The sequence below is a fragment of the Temnothorax longispinosus genome, chromosome 2, assembly GCF_030848805.1.
Source record: "Temnothorax longispinosus isolate EJ_2023e chromosome 2, Tlon_JGU_v1, whole genome shotgun sequence".
Classification (NCBI taxonomy): Eukaryota; Metazoa; Arthropoda; class Insecta; order Hymenoptera; family Formicidae; genus Temnothorax; species Temnothorax longispinosus.
In genome coordinates, this window is record NC_092359.1 from 8930166 (window position 1) to 8950473 (window position 20308).

The window sequence follows — 20308 nt, forward strand, 5'->3', positions numbered from 1 at the left end:
TGAGAACGCCTCGCAGCCAGCGCGCGACTACCGAGAAAACTCGTTTAATCCAAATGACTTTCGACGCGATACCGTGGCAATACTATATCGGTATCGCTTAGAAACAGCATCAAACGGTATCATCCTTTACGCGTTTAAACACTGTCGTTAGAGTTAGAGGGATCGATGGAAAACGGTTTTTCGATCGTGCTACGATTCCTTCGATCGTCTTATGCGGCTCGAAAGAATGTGAGACTGATATAAAATAAACGCTGACAAAGAAGATATCAACAAAGAATTGAGATTAATACCCTGTTCTTTAGTGCATGATTGATATGGGATATACGGATTTATTCCATAAATGCGTTATACATCGATAATAAATGTTAAACCGTATCTCATCATGCTGAACGACACAAAGCTAGTGGACACGTTTTGCGTGTAGAAATATGTCGAACTTCGCTAATTGGCGTGCTGATTTCGGCAGGGACTGTCTGACACAATCCCCATATACAAAACATGCCAATCGGCTTTACCGATCGACGTGAATGGAGGGACGCGGTTTAGAGTTTAGAGAGAACTGCCATACTAAACGTAGAACGCCACGCTAGGATTTATTGAACTGAATCTCTCACACATGTGTGTCTGCATCTTTCCAATAAAGTGTCTAAACGCTGTCGAATGGATGCTATAATTCTCTGCTTCAATCTATTTGCATGTGAACGTATTAAGTACTTATAGCACGATCGATTTACTAAGAAGGAGATAGGGAATACGATGTTGTTTGAAGAGACTTGGAGATCCGAAAAAATGGTATGAGATTCATGGTACGTCGCAGTAACATTTATGTCAGACAGACAAATAAATATGAATAATATTTCAGAATTAACACGTTCTACACGAGTATTTGCCGCGACTTCCATTCCGACAGTACTCGTTATCATTCCTCATAATCCTCATCCGTCTCCAACTCACCGCTGATACCTACTTTCAAATCCCGAATGCAGAGCCGTAAACTGGATCGCGTATCCAAAGATTCTCTCTCGTGTACATACATTTTGAATTATCTAATAGACACTCGCACATGGTGCGGCGCAGGTCGACATTCGCCGGTTTGATATGGATAAACGAGAAACCCCGTTGATTTATAAACCATGTTATTAGCTAGTCGTAACCGAGTTCGTCAACTATTCAGAAACGGCGTACGTCCGATTCGTCTCTCGCGAGGGCCCGCGCGCGTTTCGGCCCGATCGAGCGCGTAGTTTCGTTCCGCATTAACGCGAGGGAGAACCCGGAGTCTTCCCGCTACTCTCCCTCGGCTCTCCTTCAGCCGGGCTGGTTTCGATCGTGCGAACGAACCATCCGTAGCCCACCAACCAACGATGGAATCGTGTTCCGTGAGTCCGTTGGGTTTGTGCGCGCGAGAGAGCCCGCCGCCGCCGCCGCTTCTCTCCCCCTGGCCTTTGCCACCCTTCCCTACCTCTCTCTCTCATGGAGTATTGAACGAACGAGCGCGAGCAGAGAGGAACCAGGAGACCAGAGGCAGCGCAGCGGCGACCGAGAGTGAGAACGAACGAGTGCCGCGTGGCGAGCGAGGGAAGGAGAGAGAACGCGAGAAAGAGACAGAGACGTGGAGAAACGAGCTGGGTCGCGTCGATGAGAGAAAGAGGAACAGAGAGAGTCGGATAAAGGTACGGGAGAAAGGGAGAAGGATGGAGCCGATGTGAAGCAGGGTAGCGGCATACAGCATAGCCAGAGAGACGTGTCGGTTCTGTGGATCCCCTCCTGCCCCCCTCCCCATTGCCACCTCACCCCTTTCTCCCTCTTTCTCTTTCTCTCTCTATACGTTCCACGTTCTGTCCTCCATCTCTCTCCGTTTCGTTCCGACACGACCGCCGGCTACGGCTCTTCCTCTTTCTCCTTATCGCACACAGTTTCTCTCGCTCTCCCGCAACCGTTTCTCCGCTCTCGCTCCGGCTAGCCTACCTCCGTCCGTAGCGCGCTAAAGTTCTCTCTGAAATGCGACGGTAACACCCTCCTTCCTCCTTCGACCCCTTCGTCCGCGACCCCTTCCTAGCTCGTCCGTTGTTTCTCTCGCTCCCACGCCGTTCCTTCCCGGCGATCCTTTCCGCGGTCCAATCGCGACCCGCCATGCTGTCCAGATTACGGAACGAGCGAAGAGCCGAAAAGCGTGAGTGAGTGAGTGAGTGTCATTGAGTAAGAGAGAGAGAGAGAGAGAGAGAGAGAGAGAGAGAGAGAGAGAGAGAGAGAGAGAGAGAAAGGTGGAGCGAGAAAGCAACGCAAGAAAAGCAGAGTGAAAGATGGATACCAGGACTGCGCGTCATCATCAACGTTATCGTCGTCTTTGTCGTTGTCGTTTCTGCGCTGAGTCGGGATACAGTATCTCTCGCAGCGACCTCCGTCTTTCCGTGCCTCTCGAGAATTCTCGCATGAGTGAAGAAGCTGAGCGAAATGCCGGCGTTTTTGCCAGTCGTCCACTCGCTTCTTAGGCTCAGGCAAACGCAAATCCCCAGATATTCAGCGCGTCCAAATGAGCGATTTAGGTTTTGGTTTAGCGAGAAGCGTTTTCACGTAAGAGAAATCGACATAAAACGAATGGGGAGGGAGGGAGAAAGAGAGAGAGAGAGAGAGCTGGAGAGAGGGAAAAAGGGACAGAGAGATAGAGAGCATAGAGGAGAGACAAGGAGAGAAGGGATGTCTTCGGTCGGAGGATCGGTCGACAGGAATGCAAATTGGGGGCCACATGTAGGAACGTCCGTCGAAATCGGTTAAGGGGGAGCGACGATTAAACGCTTCTATGCGGCTTCTATTCGGATTGTCTCGACAGATTGGCATTACGCTATCGATCCGAAGCGAAGACGTCAAAACATACGTGGTAGATTGCATGCGAGATGATTAGTTCTCGAATAGCGAGAATCAACGCGTTTAGAGTTGCAAATAGCAGTCTCTATTCTCCAATAGTGAGAATTGGAATTAAAACTTTGGAATTAAAACGATGCGAGTAAATTTCATAATTTTTACATCTCTTGCATAGTTTTCGTTTTCAATAATATAAAATTTTGAGACATGAAGAGTCAAAAATCGAAAATGTTTAGTAAATTCGCTGTTAAAATATATATATATATATATATATATATATATATATATATATATATATATAATACAGAGTATATCAATTCGAGAAATATCCGGGTTGCACACACACATTACTATACATACTTCATTATGTACAGTAGTTCGATGATGAGCATGATCACTAACCGATACAAAATTAGTATGGTACAGCAATTCACTTATCACTCATCCATGCAGTAATAGTTTATACGGTGCGGTATCAGGAAATCATTATAGCGATCAAACGCAATGAAAAGCGGCGCAGAAATTAACGTGAGGTGACGTAACGAAGGAGAGATAGCGAACAATTAAAATCGAATATAGGTAATCGATAAGATTGGGGGACATGCGACGTGAGCGGCAAGAGGAAGAGGAGGACGAAGAGGGGGGAGGGAGAAAGAGAGAGAGAGAGGAGGAAGTCGGCGGCGGCGTCGATCGGGAATATCGAATACATTAATCAATAAAGCGCGCGAGAAGACCAGTTCGTCTCTCAGGTTAGAACGGGGAACGAACACTGCGGGAGTAGGAGAGCGGTATATCAATAGAAGACGCGGCCAGCGAATCGTATAATGCAGAAAACCTGAATAGCGGTATTTGTCAGCCTCGTTCTCGCCGAGCCGTTCAATGGCTGATATGTCACAATTAATGCCGGTCCTTGCTTGTATCCTATTCAATGTCTTCCAATTGCTCTATTTTTTTCACATAAATTTCAAGCAAATCGAACTTTGTGAATTATGAACAGGATAACGATAATAAACTATCATCAAAATTGTCGTTAAACTTTAACTTTAACTTTAGTTCATTCAATTAAAAAACTTTAACTTTAAATTACTAAAGAATTGTAACAAATAACTGAATTTTAGGTGATTTTAAAGACATTATTAAATAAATTTTTCAATAAAAAATCTATTGCATTGCCGATTCTTCAAATAACGAAGAAATACAAAAATCGTTTGACTTTGAGTTCGTTTTTTATCACGCCTTTCATTGTTTTGGATTACACTTGAGTAGAAAAAAAATAAAATTCGCAGAATAAAGAATCTGATACTTTAAGTATCTTATGCCCGAGATTTTAATAAATCTCGTTTGCCTCGCTCGCTCTTTAGGATCGTTAAAAAAGTAACTTATACAAGCAGCTAGTATATTCATCCGAGAAAAGTACGCAAAAGAGGATTACATCACGCGTACGCGTCCCATTCACTGTACTTTTGAAAGTTTTTCACGACTATAAAAACTCATCCTGCTTGGGTATAATGTCTAACTCTTATTTGTAGCGCGCAATACAATGCAAATAAACGAACACAACGAGAAAAAAAATGAATAGAAAAAAAGAAGAAATTATTGTAGAAGTACCTAACTAATAAGTGCGATACAGATATAATGTTTAAAATATTTTAATTGTTGATAAAACTAAATGTATTGATCAATATAATTTTCTTCACTTGAATTAGCACAAAACTTGGTACACCCGACACACAAAGAGCACGATGTTCCGAGAGCCGACATCCCAAAGAGAATTAAACATAACGCGCGATCCGCTTCGTGCAGTCCTTATACATGTTTAACGCACAACAGCTGACGTGCGATCGAACTTCGCATATAAAGGTCGCGCCCGATCTCTCGGCAAAAGGGGAACGGACGGAGAATCGGCGATTTCCCGTCGTCGGTCGGCGATAAAAAGCTGGAAAGTTTTTCGGCTTCGCTCGTCAGCACGGGGCGGGGTCTACGGGCATCGGGTTTTTTATTTTTTTATCGAGAAGACCGTTCTCTCCATTTTTTCAAGACAGCTGCGCGAACGACGCGGAATTATTGTGCACTCACCTACCGTGCGCACGCTCCTGCCCGCTCGATACGCATGCACGTGTGTGTGTGTGTACGTGTGCGTGGCATGAATCTGTGCCACACACATATAGTTTCAAGAGGCACGTTACGGCGCGCAGCGTCGACCTTCTTATATGGAATCGCGTGCGAGCAGGTACGCTTGAGAAACGACCGAGGGGAAATAATACGGGCGCCGCCGGTCGGTGCGTATATGCGCGCGTACGTGTCGCGAAATCACGAAACGAATTACTCTAGCTCGACCGCTTCTTCGTTAGGCATATGTAAGGATAGCATTAAGATCACGCGCGCCTTATCACGTATATATGTATAGAAAATAATAACTTCGATAAAATTATGCCGTTAATTTGCAAATTTTATGTCCTCATGCTTTCCATTTCGTTCGATATCTATCGGCCGATCTGTGTGCCATTTCATCGGATATTGCATAAATTATTACCTACGTAAGCTATATCTGTTTAGTAACACGCGAGACGTCACTTGGGATTTCCATGCGTGAATTACCGCGGAAGAAACAAAAGACTTGATGTTATGCATATATCACACCTGTCAGCAAATACACGTAAATATGCCAGCGTGTAATATACATATAAAGTGCATGAATTTGCTGTCTGAACTAGTTCCTGAGCGAATATAAAGATATCCAAAGCCAATTAACATATAAGTCATGAAATCGCTTTGGATTGTTCCGATATATATAAAAAAAAAAACGTCCGAAACGACGGTAAAAAGATAAGAAAAACGATGAAACACGATATTCGCTTCGCATTATAATCACTCCTTCAACTCCTGTAATACGAATTGTGATTGCGTCAAGAATGAAATTTGTCGCGTTTGTACCAACAATATATATTTCACAAGTAGTATACGTGCGGGTGTCATATTGTGAATCGCGATGTAGCACAAAGATTTGGAGACAAAAAGTGTTCTCTTTGCCCAACAAAATCATTTATAGATATTTTCTCTCGTGATATAAAAAGAAGAATATTAAAGACTTTATCTAATATTCACAAAATTGATTTTCCTTATTTTATTTTATTTTATTTTAATAAATGGTCAAGACGTAACCTTATGATATTCGACATTTACGCGACTTACACGTTTCCATCTTATTACGACTGACATATGAGCAATCGATGGATGCGATCTCTGTATCGTCGATCCATTGTTCGAATATATTGTATAACATCTGTCATTGATCTCTCTCGAGTCCACGCGGAAAGACAAGGTCTGTGTTAAACGAGACAAATAATCACCATGAATGGAACCGCGCGAGTAACAATGCGCCTCTTCGCGACCGTCGATCGCATAAACGATACGATAAATTATTTTTCAGTTTCGCATCAGTGCGTTAATACATCGAACGCTTTCCTCCGCGTTACATTAATTTGTTGTCGATGAATCGTATATTCAATAGATTATTTCAAAACAAATCGCTCACCACTAACAGCTGTCGGAGTTACTCGAGTCATTTATTCAATCCAATTCTCGTATTAGATTATGCTGGAATTTGCCGATATTACATTTAATAGATATCGTTTGCAGAGAAAGAGAGAAAAAAAGAGAGAGAGAGAAAAAGCGAAATTAATATTATTGAATAATCCAATATCTCGTTAGAGCATAATTAAAGACAGAAATATAAGAAAAAGTTTCTCAAATTTTTAATTTTTGAAGTATCTGAAGTTACAATTTCTAATAAACGTTTTAAAACATATAATTCTTCAAAAAGCTATTATGTTTATATTATAAACAATGCAACTGTGTTTATTTTAATTACGTACAATTATAAAAATCAAAGAGTATGAAATACCGTAATCATTTTAGATTACACAATTGACGTAATTAATATAGATTCATATAAAATAGTTTACCAATAAATATACCAGCTCATTTAGTAAGAGCGGTGAAATGGTAAACGTAAATTCGCTAGCAATCCAATGTTCAACTTCAATTTCATAGGACGTCCGCAGATGGGCATTCACGACACACGAATGTGCCAGTCAACTCGTATCGATCACTCGGTGGCCCTCGTGTAACCGTGTCTCCCCTTCTCCATAATAGGCAACACCTAATGAGTCGATAGACGTCGTTAGGCGTCGTTAGACGTTACGGAAATTCGATTATCACCGAACGCAATGTCGAATATATCGACGCGTTATTCTGCGCGACTCTTACACACGTGATAATTTTTGCTCGAACGTAAACGGTCAATGTTTGCATAAACGTGCTCACTCATGCATGCATATGCATATGCAATAATACTACGCGTAATATATTTAAATTAGACCACGTCGTTCAACCCATGTCAATTCTTCGGACGTTATAGATATTTAGAGAGATACTGTACTAATCATAATTCATAAAGATCAGAAAATTAATTTTTATATTTGTAAATTCGTGTTTTCAAGTTAAGTTGTGCGTACTTTTAGTGATTTGTTTATTAATGAAATGCGAACCACTCAAAGTCTCAACACACATTCTTCTTATGACACCTTAAATTCTCAAGTAAGTAAACAAAGGAGTTATTAGTATCCAACTGACATATGGTCGTAACTGACAACAATATGACTTATTAGCATAATGGTGAGAGTGAGAGCCGATCGAGTAGCCGAGCACAGTGCCCAGAACTAACTCCACTTGACACGGTCATTGTCATTTAAATCATCCAGCGCCAAAGCTAAAAGAGTACGCCGCGTAATAGACGTTCATTGTTCTAGCACCAACGCGGAAAAAGATAAATAAGAAAATAATAAACGTACAATGCACCGCAAGTTTTTATCATGGAGAAGAATATCAAAATAAAAAGATTCGTAAAAGAAAAAAAATTCAACGGCACTTTAACTGGAAAAAAAAACGAATTTTAATACATATTTATTCATATCCTTAGAGAATGCTTTTCTCGGACAATAATTGCTTTCTTGTTTAACAACAAATGAAGTTTGAAATTTTTCAGTACTAACATAAATCGATTATTCTGTTAGAATATATGTTATGATAATATTACAAAAATTAAAATAATGTGATTAGGGATATATTTAAAGTTCTCGAGATATTTATCAATGGTTATTGACATTTTGTAGATAAACTTGAGCCAAATTTAGCTTTTTGAATATTGCTTTCTTCCGGATAAATAAGAAAACGAAGATTGTAAGTAGTATCACTTGCGATTAGATTACGGTTATTATCGAATAATGCAGAATTTCGTATTTAGACCGCAACTTATAGTTAGATGAACAGATTACGTATCCTAATAGTACGTACTAAAGGTACCGAGGGTCAATCACTTGGTGTGGAAACGACCCTCCAACAGAGGCGATCCCGGGAATCGCTAACGGTAAATGGAAAACTCTCTTCGAAGTCCCCTCGTAATATCGCACGATATACAACTATCGTTCGCTCACCGATTTTACGATCGCAGTTTGCCAACGTGCAGTCGTTCCACTTGCGCGGTAATACGAATTCTATATTTAAATGGATGCAATTAATTATCAACCGGCAAAAACGGACGTCACTGAACGCTATTACATAAAAGAAAGTGCGCACGTAATCGACACCATTATACGCGCGATATAATATACACGCACATATACTGTACCATAAATAGGTAAAACGCTAAATATGGTATGCGATGTGCTGTGTACATTCATTTATATGAATTTCGAAAATGCGTAATGTTATGGTTTACGTAACTTATTTATGTCACTATGGGGATTGTGCGTAACATTGAAAACACGAGACATAACGAATGTAATCTGCAAAATGGAACATGTGATTTAACAGCTTAATGACACAACGAGCGTGTGGCATGACTCTTCTTCTCTTTCTCTCACTCGTTTTCTCTAATAGAAGCAGATCGCTGATTCTAATCGAAAAACAATCGCTGATCAATCCGTAATCATTTATAACAATCATTTTCGAATTCTGGCAAGTCCCCGCAATTTCTCGCGACCAATTATCACGCGTTTCGTCGCAACGGGGCACGCAAACTACTATTCCATACCTCTGCGTGCGTCTGCCGGCTCTGCCTTCCGGAAGAGAAGCGGAGCTTCTCCGCCCGCCGCCTGTCGCCTTTTCTTCCTCTCTCCTCGCCCGCCCGGCTTTTCCAGCTTTCAGACCCTCTCTTTCGACTCGCAGCCACGTAGCGAACAACGAGGCCCACGTTCGATCACCGCCGAGAACCTGGGCGCATCCTTTCTCTCGCCCGTTCTTACGCCTCTCTCTCTCTCTTACACCATCCGCCTTTTGTCCTACCCTCTCGTACACACACAAACGTGCGCGGAACGCGTGCACATGCTCGGACACACTCAACGACGCGCAACCTTTCTACTCTCCTCGATCCGTTCCGCCGACAGTGCATCCACCGCTTTCTTCTTGATTTCACTCGTTTGCACAGAAATCGAATTTCCACGGCGACCGAGGCGACTGACGGTGGAAAGGAGAAAAAGAAGGCAGTGCAACAATTGTACAATGATTTATGGATGAGATTAAATAAAAAAAAAAAGGATATATTTAAAAAGGCACGAATACCGGAAGTAAAATCGCGATATTGTTGAATGCACGAACCTCGAACGTAATGCTGCTCAATCTAATCAACAATTCGTAATACATGCCGCGGTGATGTATTCATCGTACCACGAAACGCATGAGATGAGACGATGATTTCAACGTACGATATATGCTCGGTTGGTAAGTTTCCTTGCGCCTATTCTCTACTCCACTGAAAGAGACGCGATCGCCTGCCCTCCTCTCTCTCTCTCTCTCTCTGTCTCTCGCCCACCTCGCTCGTCTCGCCGAACAACGAATACGACACGACGTGACTTCTGGACGAAATGTGTGTGCCGGACGGTTGTTGTGTGGAAAGGAACGCTGCGAGATCCGCCTCGCCGCGCCGCGAGGATGGAGCTAAAACGAGTTTCGTGCGCCTGTTTCGGGGGAAGGTCTTTCGCGATGAGTCTACTCGCTTCGCTCACACGAACGAACGAACGAACGAACGAATGAACGCCGCTCGCTCGTGGATCTTGGATTACATTTTAGCTCGGAGATGCTCGTGAACGCTACCTTACAATCAAGAAAGGATTCATTGTGTCGTCGAAAGTACCACTTTACGATTGGAATGCAATCCGTTGTTCATAAACAAACCGTTTTAGTTAGGAAAAGAGGCTATACTGTTTTCTCGTAGAAGAAATATTGTTCGAGCGAGTCATGCAATTGAAGAAAAAAGCATAAGCTAACGTTTTGATATAGATAACAATGGACATTAATTGCGAGCGACGAATTAATTCTGCATTTTCTGTAATGATGTATGAACAAGTGGAATTTATGTCAAAATATAAGTCATAAAATATAATCTCTCCGAATACATTCCGATTTGTTTTATTTGGAATAATTTTTGTACAACTTTGTCGTTGATAAATGTATTTAGATTTTCATGTTATGCGATTGTTACACAAAGTACGGGGAGAAGAATGCAAACGAGTTATAAAACGCCTGGAAAATGTACCGATAAAATACTGAGGTTTCACGAGCAGTTACAAAACAGTAGCGGAACGGGTCGATCTTAGAATTATATCTTCTGCATACTCCATTCGAGAAAGAAAGAGAGAGAAAGAGATAATTTCACGCTTGGTTGACCGCTGTTTGTATATTCGGAAACCTGCTTACGCAGCCTTGACTTTGTGAACGCCGCCATACATGATATATATGTCCGCCTCACAGGTTAACATTTGCCTATAAATTAATTAGAATAATTCGAATACACTTGTATGAAGTACGTTCGATTATGTAATTGATTATTCCATGAAATCTCCATGTGTATTAATCTCCAGGATTTTTTTTAATTCTCTGACGATAAAAGTCTTTCGGTTTTGAGCTAAAGAATAAATCAAGCTCTCTCTTTCTTTCTCTCTCTCTCTCTCTCTCTCTCTCCCCTTTTTATACGGCATTGTTTATGGAATGATCCAATATAACTATTAACACACATACATGCACAAAATTACAAGTTTTCTTCCAAGTTCACGATTGTTTCCCTATTTAATGAAATACTGCATGATTGTGCGAATTACTAATGAAAGATTAGCTTAGCGTGACGACATTTGCGAGACGTATGATCGAATATATTTCTTGCTGTGAACCACGGGAGCGGCCTTCTCTTCTTTTACCCGTCCTCCAAACAATGAATACAACACGACATGACGTATCGCAGACAAAACGCGCGCGCGAAACAATGAACTCAGGAAAAAAAAGCTGGATTTGACGGAGCGAGAGACCGGCAAAAAACTGCGTTGAAAGCAAGAGCAGTTTCTCGAAGTCGCCAAACGAATTACAAAGTCCCTCGAATATTCATTTCTGCAATTTTCACGACACGCTCTCCTTCTCTCGGTAAAAAGAGAAGTGCACACGTTATCCTCACATTTTATACAACTTAATATATATTAATATTTCCAATCCTCCTGATAACCAACCCTTTATATACCTTTTAGAATAAAATAGTAAAAGTATTAGAGCCACTTTGTGAGATACATACAAAAAATAACTTACAACTACGATCGCACGTAGGCTTTTTCACAATTTTTAATTGTACTTCAGTAAATATCTTGATAAACCAAATTAATGACTAGCACCGTAATGCTATAATGTACCTACATTATCTTACATTTGCATAGTAAAAACGAGATTTGCATTTATAAAGTAACAATCGGCTTTGAGTAACAAGTGGCAAAGTTATACGGAAATGTTAACAACTCGAACATTCGTTCGACAAGACACGCTGAGGTAATCATTGCACTGTTAATTTCGACGTAGCTGACGCAAGAAAATTCCGCACGCTCGCAACTACGATAGCCACGCGGAAATGGTCACGACTCGAGATTTTCATGTGTCACTCGGTTGAGACATTCGCAATAGAACTCGCGACGCTATGCTTCAAGTATTGCGGCAATTTTGTCTCGGAAACCGTGTAAATGAGTCTTGCGCAAAGAAACTTACTGTTCAAAATAATTTACTATTAACAGTATCTAAATTTACGATATTTCTGTGCTTTCTCATATTTGAATAATTCTCATTATTTTTAGTAATTAACACACAATTGCCCGATTTTTGAATTATATATCTCTGTTAAAATCCTATTGAGAATTCATGTTTTATCATTGAGAATTCTCATTTTCTCGCGTCACTCATGTTCCGTTTCCGTTTTAAGTTTGAAAAAACGCCGTTTGACGACAGCCCCGACGACATGGCCGTTGCGTTGCGACGGTCCCCCGTTTCGAACACGAAGCGATTAAGTAACGAAGCACGCTCGCCCGCTCGCGCGCTCGCTCTCTCAGTCCCTCTTCTCCTCTCCGCTTCTCCGTTCACCCCGTGCACGAGAATAAATTCACCCTGTACGGGTCGCGCGGGGATCGATACGCACGATTATTTCGGGAACTCGCCCCGTCGTCGTCCCTCGAGAACCGACGAGCGGCAAGGCTCGGGAGGAGAGCGCGAGCGAGGGAGAGCGAGCGAAGGCGAGAGAAAGAGAGCAGAGAGCCCTTCTCGCTTCCGCTCCCCTTTCTCTCCCTGAAACGGCGAAGGCTGCGCGAGAGATAGCGCGGGGAAAGCAATGCTCGGGAAAGATCGAGCGAGCACGTAGCGACGACAACGACGCGCGCGGCAACGTTTCCCCGGATCGATTTCCGTCGAAAACGCGCGGCGACCGCGGGTCATCGCGACGACTACGGCTCTCTCGTTCTTTGTCCTCGGTGATATATTTTATGCTCGTCTTCTCGCGCGAACGAATCCGAGACTCCCACGATACCGAACATTACGAACGTCGTTGCGTGACCGAGCGAGCCGGGGTCTCGCAATAACGGACTAAAAAGTAAAAATTATCCGACGGGCGTAACTACGAGCAGCGGTTTCCTCGTCGCGCGCATTATAACTTCGACCAATTTAAGGAAGGAAAGACGAGAGAAAAGAAGAGAAAGAGCGATATACTATATATGATATTGACACAAATATATGCGATGATTTTGCATATTTTATTATAATTATATGTGATACTAATACCAACTTATATTGATATACTAAAATAACGATCACGTGCCGTTAAGTGAGAGTTAGGACAACATTTTCACATTAGAGTATCGCGTCTGATAAGAGTGATAAGTTTGTACCGCTTTGCCGTAATCCCTTTGTGCATATCCATACATTTGAAGAACTTTTGTTGCAGTTAAATAACAAAGTTAGGACACGGTTATGCGTCCATTCATCAAACTCACTCGAATATATGTTATACTGACACACATTTATAGAAGATAAGTGTTTCACCGAGGAATACAATTCTCTATCCGAAACGCCAATCGTCTCTATAACGAGCGGATTGTAATCCACGATCGAAATGTTACGCGCGTGTCAAGTTTCTTTAACGTTTTCGTGCATCTGCTATTTCAAAATCATCATCGGGTAAGAAGAAAAGGAGATCGTCAAAGAGGCGCGCACGACGGTCGTCATAATCTCATCGGATTTGTAGAGCGTAATGAAACTGCCGGATACCTAAGTTAAGAAACGCTCGAGAAATTCTTCGCTATACGTATTCTCTAATATCTCCTGCGATTCTCTCTCAGGAGAATAATTTCTTAATTTCTTCTCAATTTCGTTAAATATGTAGACCGGTACAAAATATTAGGCTTCTGTTTTAAAAATAGCATTAATATCTAAATGAATATGGAGGCTCTTCTATCGCTCTATTCACAGTAGTATCGTGAATTTTAAAAAGTATAAATATAAAATTATTCACGAAAACGTGATTTGTCCATCCACCGTTTCTACATTGAGAATTAATAAAATTAGTTAAGTTATAAATACGTATTCATTCACAACGTGCTAGCTAGTAGCCTCGACGGATTCATGGTTTCTTTATTCATGTATGCTAATTGCGGCGTACAGATTACGCCGGTCACGAGATTCGATAGATATCGCGGTAAGCTAATCAAGTGCAACAGTCGATATCGATTCCACGAAATGCTAAAACACACGGACATATATTTATTGAACACGTTTTAAGCTGTATTTATAATTATGGTCAGACGGAAACTATTAACACTTTAGATAGCAACATTTGAAAATGGAACATTCTCTCTCAAAATAAAATGTCTCGCATTTTTTTATATTTTTCAAATTCATTAACCGAGGGAATTCGTATGATTTCAGCGAATTGAACTTTCAATGCTATAAAAAAAGAGAAAACGTGTCTCGCAAATAAATAAAGATCATTTCCGCAAACAAATAAATATATCATTACCTCGCTTTTACATTTTAAGTAGCTAAAGTCAATAACTAATCAATTTCGGGCTGTCAGTTGGCGCGCCACAAGGAACTTAAAATTTGATAGAGAACCATTTGTATACAATATTAAATCGCGCAGAGACGACTGAGTGTAACGTTTGTAGATTCGGATATAGGCAGATCTCTTTGTCGATCACGAAGGCTAACGTTCGTACATTACACGTTGCCGGTTTTCACAGCACCGATAAATATCAGCTGCGTCGTACGTCCACCATGGCGTTCCTCGCCTTCGGCGATTAGTCACGTTTCGATTTCGTGGGACGATCGACCGCTGCGCGAAATGGGCCGCCTGCTAAGCAACGCGTTTTAAACGGCCATTCGTGGCCTACGAGCCTGCTACGTGTCCACGTAAATTTTCGTTTCAACTCAACGAGCTCGGATCTTTGGCGTTTATTCGGGACTAGACGCCAGTATTATTGCGACTTATAAAAATAATTATTTCATCTTGGACAATAAGACACTTTCGACAATATTATATAGATTATAGAGTGTACTTTTAGTAACATAAAGAAATCGATCCACAGTTGTAATAAACCTTTTATAAACCGAATAATATCAGTAATGATTGAACGATAGCATTTACGTTCCGCGTATATCTAAAGCAATTGCATTATCAGTCAGCTGTCGACCAAATGATTAATTGTATCGTTGTGCGCTCGTATATGCGTACGACTTCACGATCGTGATACGAGACGCGACGTTGTTTTCCAAACGTACTTTCCGAAATTTAGCAGCGAATCGACAACACGCAAAATCGTCCATCATCGAGCGTCACGATATTCAGATTAATTCTCTATTGTTATCAGCACGTCGCGTCGTGGACGTTCTCCGAGTCGCGAGTCGCCTTTGCGCGTTGATTACGACGTGAACGCAATTTAAAACGGAACTTGAACTGAATGAGAGATTATAGGCGTGCGCGCGGCCTTCTGTCGCGTTATCGACCGCTTAATCACCAGCAAGGCGCACCTATCACCGATAACAGCGCGCGGCTCCGTATATTCCTGTATGCGAGGCTCCGTAATGTCCGTATATTCCTCCGACGCGTCAAGACGCGACCTTCCCTCGCCGACAAAAACAAAAAGGAGATCGAATTTAATAACCTGAAGACGGTCGCGAACGACGTGTTCACTCGACAAACATTCCACAAACAAGCGTCGCACCGTGCGAATTATCCATGTTTGCCGAATATTTGATGACTGCTTTATGAGCGTTAGTTTCGTTATAAGCGAGGAGTTCCCGTCGTAAAACTCTCTCATCTCTTTATTTTTACTAAGTTTAAAACATATTCCCATTCGGACAGCCCACTTAACACGACTCGCTATCCATCGTTACAGGGTTAATTCGATTATCGTCACGTCACGGGGCCTAGGAAAAAAAAGGACGAGAAGTTTGCGAGTTTCTGACGAACGATACCGGTTCGAGACCGAGACAAACATCGATCGCGGACGGGTAACCGACGATACGCTCATCGCAGATACGACTCATCGGCAGGCGAGACGTGTGTACCCATCGATCAATCCGCAGTGTGCTTCTCCCGCGTTAAGCTAGATCCACAACTAAGCAGAAGTGTGTGCGGTTCACGCACGGTTCATGGATTATGCATAATCTACATAGATCATATGATAGTTCACGTAGACGTAAACTATTGTTGCTCCGGTAGATACCCGATATGGCAACAGCGAACAGTGTCACGTTACGGAGCTTTATGCGAATCGCAAACTTGCGGATCGGTGCTTAATTTCCGGTGAAAAGCAAAATTTTTTTCTACTTGTTTCGAGTGCACAAAGAGCATAAAAATGTATACGCACAAAACGGATCTCTTTTATTATACCTAATATTGTTCGTACATTTCCATAAATTTTTAATTAGGTGTATATACACTAAAATAAAGTTTATCGTAAAGTTGTTATCAAAGTATCTGTCTTATTTTCATGAAAAAACGTATTTTATGTAATCTATGAACATTAAAAGAAACGCAAAACAGAAAAGTTTTTACTTTTGATAAACGTGCAAAGTTAATTTTTCCAAAATTGTTTACTTAATACTTATTTGTATTATCCTAAATATAAACTTGCTCCACTATACCGATCAAACGAGAGAGTAAAGAACAAAGCATTATGAGAACAAAGCCGCGAAGATAAAGCAGTCTTTACTAAGCGGATCGACCGTTTCGGGAGCGTCTCTGAATTTTCCTTACGAGCACATCGAGAGATCCTTGCGTTAAATGCCCCACCGGGAAAAACGTAGAAAGACGAAAAATGAGGGAAGAGAGCCGACCACAACTTCTCGACTGTCGCAAGAAGTGCCCTCGCGAAACGGCGCACATCTCTCGCTACTTGCCGCCCGATTTAGGTCGTTAACGGTAAAACGCCGCAAGGAAGCAGCTCGCGAAACCGAGACAGATCCGTTACCGATGGTGGCTCTCGATTTTGCCGGCTTAGCTCGCTCTGAGAACGACGAGAGGACTGGATACTGGATGCGTCTCACGAGAGGACTGAGTGCTGTCTCACGAAAATTGTATCGCCGGGCGGTATCGTTTTTTTTTTATCGCTTGATACTTAAGAAATGAAGTTCTAGGAAAACTAATAAAACTTCTAAGCCTAATTATCGAGAGATCACGCAAAATAATTTTATTCGGAAGTTTCTGTCGACTTTCCATAGTTATATGCATACAAGCGATTTTTTAAATAATATATGTTTATGTTTTTAAAAACTGTGGACTTGGAATTATCGTGGTAATTATTATCATGGCAGTATCGCAATCGCGTAGATCGATTTAACGAGAAAGAATCACTTGCCCTAGAATAAATATGCAATACCGCAGTGACCTGCTATGTACAAGAATCCAACCCCTTGCCCTTCAGGCTATTTCAGATCCGTGTTACAACGGCGGATGCATAATAATTCGGTAATGTCGGGCTTCCCGTAACACACTTTGCCGCACGTAACGCTCGCAAGTTACGTAAGCGCGGAGAAGCGTTAATCGGAGTCGATATTCCAACGGCAAATAATTAATCGCGCCTCCACGTCGTCGATCGCTTCTCCTATGGCTTTTTCCTATGAGATTTCTACCTCGTTGTCGCGATCTGCTGTGCGCACAGAGAGACAGAAGCAGCAGGAAAGATTTCCGAGCGCGACGGAACCCGATCGCGATCGCTAACGAACGCGTTTCTCGCGCGACACGTCTAATTACTCGAGTCGCTTCGACGCGTCATTCCCTCGAGGACGAACCTCCTTGAAGGACGCGCGAAACGATCCGTTGTGCCATCGCGACATTAACGAAATTACTCGATGTCGATCATTTGACGACGTCGTGGTGCTGCGCGCCGGAGAATTTTTAAGATCTCTCTCTCTCTCTCTCTCTCTCTCTCTCTCTCTCTCTCTCTCTCTCTCTCTCATTAAATGTCGCTTAACGTGAACCGTACCCAATTGATTTTCACCTCCGCATTTAGATTACAGCTTTAGCTAAAAGTGTGAAACAGCTATAATAAATCGACGTGTGTATACGTCAAACTAGCCCAGTCTACAAGGCATCGTAGCATTTACGTAATGCTAAACACTGAGATATGAAATTGTACACTAATTTTCTAAACATTCTTATCATATCGTTTAATCTGAAAACAAATTCAACTCACTTCACTTCACTTAATCCGTTTTCTACCCAAAGAGTGTGGAGGTACTGATTCAACTCGTGACAATTTATTAAATTTTGATTCTTTAATTTAAAAGTCCTCTTTATTATACGATAACTATACGATATTTAGAAAAATATCGTACGGACAGATTGTAGTTAAGCAACATCAGTCAAAATCTAAAGTGTCTGGAACGCGCGAACGAGAGGAGGGAAAAACGAAAATAATGTTCCGCTTCTCTTTTTCTACGCGAAACACGCGGAGTACTTTTCGTTCACGTGCACTACCGTATGAATGCGTAATGGAACGACCGAATGCATGCGCTATGAGGGAAATGCAAACATACATATTTCACTCGCAGTGCGTGCATTCGCGTTCGTTCCTTCACGTCTTCATATAGCACATAATGCACACGGGGCGACAAATATTCATTTGTTTTATGTGGAAGAAACGGCTGGGAAGCTGCGCATATTGGCTTCCCGTTTCCTTTATCCTTCTTCAACGTTTCAATATCCAACTGCGATAGGTATAATGCTCCATTTATCTACAGCTACGATCGCGAGAGATATCGTTTAATGCCTATATTCCAATCTTTCACTTCTCGCTTCTCGCTGATTTATCTCGCGTCTTAATAGAATTATAATGAACACAATTTCGTTCGGTTTAATTTTTCATGTTACAAATGAAAGAAACACTTTGTATTATTTTTATCGTATTGCTTGAAATCATAAAGATAAATTTAAGTGCCGCATAAATTACCACCAAATCTATTTAAAATCGCTAATCTACCGTCAACTGTAAAACAAATTTCGAAGTTTGTTCCACAAGCTGACACGTAAGTTCACGAGATTTGGATTTCACAAGTTCACGCTAGAGATCCAGCGGAATCAAATTAATAATTCAAATTGTAACTTCGACGTTTTCCATCTCGAACAAAACATATACGTCGGGAAACCGCGTGACGATACGCAAATTTCGCAACGAGGCCAACGAGATTTTCGATCGTGATCGTGAAAAAGAACCGCGGTCGTGGTTATCGCTGTTTATGAAAGAAAAAAAAACCGCTCACCGATATCGCGCTGCGTCAACGGAATATCGCTAATCGCGTCACTTCTCTCGTCGCGTACCTCAACCGAAATAACTCGGAGCACTATCTTCGTCCGCAACCATCCCGACGAAGTCACGAGAGGCGCGAGAGCGACGACGACGTGGGGCCGCCGCGCCGCGCGCAGGCCGCAGTAAGGCGCGAGAGGGAGATAAAAGAAAGAATTACACTTTTTGTATTGTAAACTCACGAGAGAAACTTCCTGTAGCGGCGCACGTCCGGGCTTCTTCTCTTCCCCACTCCCCCGAGGAGGCTCCCGCGAGGTCGCCGGGCCGTTTACTCCTGGAACGCACAAACGCGCCGTGTCACCTTCCGCGGTTTCACGAGAGCTCGTCGTCGGGCATCACCGCCGGCCGCTCTCTCACTCTCCGTGGGGGACCCCGCGGCCCGCGCTCCGCACGCCGGCCGACGAAAACCGAAATGGGAACGTCGCGCGCGTCGGTCGGGTCGGGTCGGATCGGATCGCGTCGCGCCGCGTCGTTGCGTGGTGTTGCGTCGCGTTATGTCGCGTCCTCCGGTCGCTCGCGAACTGCTCGCGAACGGCGAGTCTCTCTCTCGCTCTCTCGTTCTTTCTCTCTCTCCTTCTATTCTTGGGCGCCGCTACTCCACGAACACGATTCCGTTCCCGTCCGCGTCACTTCGCTTACTCCGGGATATCCCCGTTACGCTGTCACGAGGCGACGTCGCTCGTGAAACCGATCGTAGGCCCGTCGCGGTTACGCGTCGCGAAGAAGGAAGAGGGGGGGGGGGGAATCTCGCACTCCGCGTCCCGAGCTCGGGTAACACGAGCCACAACCGGCAAGAGACAGAGAGAGAGAAATTAAAAAAAAAACCTTGGCTCGCGCACCTTGTCTTCTCACATTCTCTCTTTCTCCGCTCCGTTGTCTCGGTCTCGTTTGATGTCCCGGCACGGCACGGCGCGGCACGTCACGAACGGAACGAGCGGATAGATCGCACGGAGGATAATCGATGCCTATTGTTTCTATCTTTTCTGTCTTCGCGCGTCGAACTGCCCCTCTTCTCACTCGCTCTCTCTCTCTCTCTCTATCCCCCGCGCACTTTCGACGCACTGCAGTAGAGACAGATGACACACGATACGCCCGTCGTTACTAAATACACGTTTCTCCCGTATCGCGTGTCACGCGATGGATTCACTCGCGCTCGGCTGCCGCTGCTTCGTCGCGCTCACGCTTGTCCGCCCCGAGAGATCAACGGAGTTTTGGAGGCCGTGCACGGTCACACGTCTCTCGCTCGACACGTCCGAACGTCGCGGGCGCCGATGGCGGAGTGAAACCGG

At 42.9% G+C, this 20308-nt stretch overlaps 1 protein-coding gene across 14 annotated transcripts in view; it reads right to left on the bottom strand.

Moving 5' to 3' along the window:
• The window catches only part of LOC139808713 (bromodomain adjacent to zinc finger domain protein 2B), a 151510-nt gene extending 131202 nt beyond the window's left edge, over positions 1 to 20308 (bottom strand). For 13 of the 14 annotated variants that reach the window (XM_071770986.1, XM_071770990.1, XM_071770997.1 and 10 more), the window contains exon 1: positions 19202 to 20308. The gene's annotated coding sequence lies outside the window, so the exon portion shown is untranslated. Of the gene's footprint in view, positions 1 to 8953; positions 8973 to 19201 lie in introns of those variants that run through there. The other variant, XM_071770985.1, reaches the window with a different exon arrangement.